This window comes from Chaetura pelagica, unplaced genomic scaffold, assembly GCF_000747805.2.
Source record: "Chaetura pelagica isolate M959 unplaced genomic scaffold, ChaPel_1.0 scaffold356, whole genome shotgun sequence".
NCBI lineage: Eukaryota > Metazoa > Chordata > Aves > Apodiformes > Apodidae > Chaetura > Chaetura pelagica.
Genome location: NW_009953964.1, coordinates 493,642 through 500,136, shown reverse-complemented (window position 1 = coordinate 500,136; position 6,495 = coordinate 493,642).

Here is a 6,495-nt window from a genome sequence, read left to right as displayed (position 1 = left end):
CTCGCTGCTTGACTTCGAGCTGTAACATTCAGGGCAAAGCGAACTTCAGCAACTTTTTCTGGAAACAAGACCAAGCGGACTACTTTCACCTGGTTTTTCTGCTCTGAGCTGATGTAGGTTTTTCATCTCAAACTGTACTAAAAAAAAAGCACCAAAAAAACGCCATACATGCTGAAAGTTTGATAGCATTGAGGTGGCTTGGAAAGCTGAGTCCTGGGAGACACACAGGAAGGCATTTTTATAAAGCAAATCTTGTCCCATACTTAGGAAGATTGTCCCTGGGGTACACCATGCACACACGGAGTGAACTGTCCCAAAATAAAGCTGGTGTACGCATGACACAAAAATGTGTTTCAAAATACCTAGTTCCTTATTTTGCACACTTATAATTACTTCAAAAGGCACGTTTAAGCATAGCACACTTAGAAACACAGATAATCTGTTCATCTACATCACAAACGTGTCTATAACCATGGAGTAAATGCTCTGTTCCCATGGGACAATTTTTCACAGCTCAACAAGGATCACGGCCAGTGTTACCATGAAACCCTCCCAACCCCTCCAAAGATATGACAACACTAAGTTACATCAGTACTCAAGTTTTCAGGTTGTGCTTAAAATACACCCTCAGGTTGTTCTATCAACATAGAGCTCAATATTTTAAGTGACGGGCATGTACAGAAAAAACCCACAAGATATTCCCCATAAGATATGGACATGGCATTCCAGTGTGCACCAGCACATCTTAAATACTTGTTCACTTCTGACAACAGTTTCTTCATGTTTTGTTTACCAAAATGTATCCTTTCCCAAGGCATTCCTGCCCATAACTTTTGCTCTTTTTGCCCAAACCAGTGAAAAGTCCCCCTTTACAGCCAGAAAAGCAGGTACTGTGTACTGCCCTCCCCAACAAGCAAAGACTTGACACTCAGGAGCATGTTCCTGGGAAAATAAAATATCTGAGGAGCACATATCTAAAAAGCAATAAAGTGATTTTCTAATTTTATAATTATTTACATGAGGTTAATTTTTATATAGAAAACTTTGATCAAGCCTTAACATTGAACCACTTACATGACTAGACTCAAAGCTCAGTTAGATGGTCCTTATATAGCAGCATCCGACATGAGAAGGCTCAGTGACAAGTGACATGAGGTTTGAAAATGCACAGAGGAACTCAGCTGTCACCCCTTTAAGTGGCTGCTTTATGCTGCTTCAGAAAAGATTAGAGAACAGTCTTCTCCCACCTCTCCCAAATGTACAGAAGCCAAAAGTCTGAGGAAGTGTGTACAATTCTATCTGGATCCCTAAATGAATCTCTCCTTTCCTGGAGCAAGGGGCAGAAGAAGATGACTTCAACAGTAACAGAAAAAGTAAAGGACAAAGCCACAACCAACCCCTCTGCAGCCTTACAGTACCCGAAGCAACAATGATAACACAGCTGGAGCTTGAACCATATCCCTCTACTTTACCCTCTTGAGAGGGCAAAAGCACAGACAGCTCCAGGCATGTCACTGACACTCAATGCTATCTGTTCTGAGGCAAGCATCCTCCATCAAGTGTTGGCCTACAAGAGATCAGCTCTTGAACAAGGAACAGCTGGTTCAGGCCAGACAAGACAGAACTTATATTGCTTAGGAAGACAAAGTACTCTGAAAGCTCTGAAGTCTCCTCCACACAGACTGAAGGTACATGCATCCTTGGCTCATTCAAGCAGTGAAAATACTATTGTTGGAACCGAAATTTCCTTGGCAGCCATTCCAAAGAAATACTTTTTTTCCTATTCTAGTTTACTAGCAATCATCTTCCCAGGCACAATGATGGCTATATGGAGAGGCATACACCCCTCACCTCAGTGTAGCAGTGCAGGAGCTGTTGGATACAAAGTAAATGTGATTACAGCTAATGCAAAGATCGCTGCATGGTGGTACTTGAATTTTTTTAATGTTAGCAATGCTTAGGTGTGATAAAGTTCAAATTCAATTAAATACTAGAAGAGCTCCCTAAAAACCTCTGGAACACTGTCATCCATGGCAGTCAGCATATTCCATGCTTCACTGCTAATCCTTCACAGCAAGATTTCCCTGAAAAGGACAACTGAACTGCATGAAATGGCAGAAGAAAATAGATGAGCTGAAAAGTCAAGCCTATCCTTGAAATACATGAACTTACACAAACTAAGAAGCATATTTTCCTACATTCCAGATAAAACAGCTCTTAAAAGGAGATGGTCACATTCTCAAGACATGCCACAGTGAAGCAGACTGTTGACACTGCTGTTTTTCCTTCTCATATCTACTATGGCTTCTGGCTCCAGGCAATTGCTAGAAGCTGGCAAAGGTGTCACTATTCATCTTAGTATGGAGTTGGCACAGGTCAGCACAGCATGTGTTACACAAAACTGCAGAAAAAGCAGATTACAGAATAATCTGAATATATCAAGTGTTTCTTACTTGTATTTATATTAATTTCAACATTTTTATGAAGCTATGTAAAGCTGGACAGTTTTTATCCAACCTATTTCCTGAAATATTACAAATTACCAACATTTCCATATATGTAAAAGCCCTTACAAACAAGATTATTATCAAAGGTGTGCTGTGTCTACTCAGCAGGGATTTAAATCTTACCTACTGCTTCTGCAATAAGAAACACAGTAGTTTCTCTTAGCAAAGTAATTTGCTCTATTCAGAGCATCTTTGCATCAATTTGTAAACAATTTAACAATTTTAATTTAATCTATTTGTTTTCAAGGCAAAAAAGTAGGTTTGCTTTTTTCTTAGTACAGAACAACATTTACTAAACAGATGTTCAGAATATATTCACATTCAAGCAGTGCTGTCACCTCAGCAGTTCTGTTGCTGCCTTCTCTTTTGAATCTGCCACCAATATCCTCCCCAATTCCACCACTACCCCCCCTTGCAACAGCACTATTAATACCACTTACACTCTAGACAAGATCTGAGTTCTGGGAGGAGAGAAAAAGCAGGGTGGACAAAAGCAGAAGATCACAATATCTCCTCAGGAAAAAGTAACTGGAAGGAAATAATTTCAATAAATTATTTTGAACTTCCAAAACCTTCTTCACAAAATGTGCAAGCACAAGTGTTTCAGAGTTAGTTTCAAGCCCCGTTACATGGCATGGTGCGCCAAATGTCACCATATTTCTTGTCAAGGACTTCCTGGACAGTTGTGCATACACACATGCTGTGTACAAAGTGTGACGAGTCTGAAGAACATGGGACTCACTGCACTTGTGTTGTCCATGTGGCCTGCACATGTGCAGTAAATCTGATGGCTCCCAAATGCTCATACTTTTTGCATGCACAATAGTCAGTTGTCTAAAGGCCTGATGAGAGCTGTAACAGGGTCTGGTCAGCTGGCTGAGTTCCCAAAAATCTCAAAGTTTATGGGCAAAAAATGAGACCTGTGTAAGAAATCCAAACGTGGTACTCCAGTTCAGGCAACAAAAGACCATCACAGAATCTCATAGCGCAGGACTACCTGCAGAACAGAACAAAGCCTAAAGCATCACCAGCAGTAACTGGAAGGGTGGAAAGGAAATGCAGAATTTTGATCAAAGGAATCAAGCCTTGAATCTTATAATTTAAGTTACAAGGCTTCCTGAACAGCTCCAAGAGAAGCTCTTAAGCACATCCACCACATCACTTAAAGCTTTGTCACATGGTCAAGCTGATCTGTGCATTTTCAACATGCAAAGTTCAAACTCCACCTAATTTTAAAGTCACTGATGCAATCATTTGGGAAGCAATGACATACACCAAGTTAAATAAAGCATCTTGGTACATTACCTAAAAAGGACATAAAGCCAACCCTTGAGAACCCTGTCAATGCTAAGGAATTTGAACTTGATTTTTATTAGAAGCTAGAAATAGAACATCGGTTTAATATGACAGATGTCAATATTGCCACGCTATTTCAGAGCATATAACCTCCTCTATGCACCTCGTTCTATTCTTCGCTACGAGACACCGGCTGTAGCGGCTAGAAGGCTGCAGCCTCCAGCCTCGGGCTGCACCGCCTGCGCTGTGTCGCGATGCCCTCTGGTGGCACCTGCTGAGCTGCCGGCCCTTGCAGGTGTCCTCTATTCTTCGCTACGAGACCCCGGCTGTAGCGGCTAGAAGGCTGCAGCCTCCAGCCTCGGGCTGCACCGCCTGCGCTGTGTCGCGATGCCCTCTGGTGGCACCTGCTGAGCTGCCGGCCCTTGCAGGTGTCCTGGGCTACCTCTGCCACCTCGCAAAGTTCCACCGCACGGATCTCATCCGAGGGACTCGCTACCTATTGCACTAACGTCATTTGAAGACGACAAATGCTCCTCTAACTTGGGATTTTTTTAAAATTACATATGGAGATGTCGTCAAAGCTACTGTCAAAATAAACAATAGGAAGATAACACTACGGAGATGAAAAATAGATTAAAATGATGCTGATTCAGACTATGTTTTTCAAGCTAATTTCATCTGAGCCATTGGTGGTTTCATGCTATAAGTTTCATATGGATACTTCCTACTTCCATTTCAAGGGGGAAATTAACTATTTAAACGTTGAATATGGGCTTTTATAAAGATAGCAATGTTTATTTTTGTGGAACTAAGAAAACAATGCTTTGCTTTCTTTGCTAATCATGAGTTAGGCTGGGCAAACAATGTTGTCACCTGTGCATTTGTTTTTAGGTATTATGTTTATCGAAATAAGCATTAGCTGCTCTTAAAGTAGTCAAACTGTAAAGTGAAAACTATCAGTTGTGAGACATTGGTAAAGGCTATTTTGGAATAAAAACAGCAGGTGGATTATGAAGTCCAGAAATTGAAGCAAGCTTTACCTTCCCCTCAGAATGAAAACACGAACAGGAGCATCTGTACATGTTTACTCACAAATCCATCCCGCTTTGAGATGTGGTAATAAGGAAGATTACTCCATGCAAGAAAGCTAACGTCACTGTGTCATGTGGCAAACCACTATTTACCACACAGTACCCAAAACCAGCAGTAACTTTAAGCAGCAAAGAACTTAGATAGGATTTCTTTCACTGAGACTGTGGCCTCCATTCACAGCAATGCTGCAGAAGATGATCACCAATGAAGCTCAATAAAGCACTTATTTGCTCTCATGCTTAAATTCAGAGACAGAATTGCAATGGCCCTTGAAATCTGAAATTACTTTATTTTATTGGTTTAATTCTAATAATGGATAGTATGAATTTACCTGCTCCTTTACACTAGTTTCTAACTTGCTACTGCTCAGGAAAAATCAAAGTGAGAAGTAGCAGAAAGCTAATTGACTAACACTGAGAAGGGATTATTTATCACCCTTGCTGAAAATGTTTTAAATGCATTAACAATTTTTTTAATTAAAGCATATGAGTAAAACAAATAGTTTCACTAAAAGCTTAGTAAATTAAATATTTTTTATTAGATTTGCATCACAACTGAAACAACCTAGAAAGCCCTCCACATTCTATTCCCTCTGCTCCTGTGCCAATTAACTATTGAGTTAGCTCTGTCTTACACAGTTCATCTCCACATACAACTTACTAGAGTTTCTTGCTTCATAATCAGGATTTAAGCAAACACTATAGAAAAAATGCAAAACAAGGTCTATCATATGCTTTTAGTGGTCAAAAGCTACCTAATAAATAAGCATTTTTTCTTAATTTCTCTAATTAACATGGCTTGCACATGGCAGGAAGTGTTCAATATCTTTCATTCTGTTACCAGGGCATATGGGGAAGAACAACCCCATGTACCAGTATGGGTTGGGGGCCAATCTGCTGGAGATATAGATAGATAGATAGATAGATAGATAGATAGATAGATAGATAGATAGATAGATAGATAGATATCAGAAAGGGACCTGGGGGTCCTGGTGGGCAGGAGGATGACCATGAGCCAGCAATGTGCCCTTGTAGCCAAGAAGGACAATGGCATCCTGCAGTGTTAGAAAGGGTGTGGTTAGTAGGTGGAGAGAGGTTCTCCTTCCCCTCTATCCTGCCTTGGTGAGACCACATCTGGAATATTGTGTCCAGTTCTGGGCCCTTCAGTTCAAGAAGGATATGAAACTACAGGAAATAGTCCAACACAGAGCCACAAAGATTATTAATGGAGTGGAACATCTCCCTGATGAGGGAAGGCTGAGGGAGCTGGGTGTCTAGCTTGGAAGAGACTGAGGGGCAACCTCAATGTTTATAAATATGTTAAGGATGAGTGTTAGGAGGACAGAGCCAGGCTCTTTTTCAGTGTTGTCCAGTGATAGGACAAGGGGCAACGAGTGCAAACTGGAACATAGGAGGTTCCATGTGAACATCAGGAAGAACTTCTTTACTGTGAGAGTGACAGAGCACTGGAACAGGCTGCCCAGAGAGGTTGTGGAGTCTCCTTGGCTGAAAACATTCCAAACCCACCTGGACATGTTCCTGTGTGATGTACTCTGGGTGACCCTGCTCTGGCAGGGGGGTTGCACTTGATGATGTCTAGA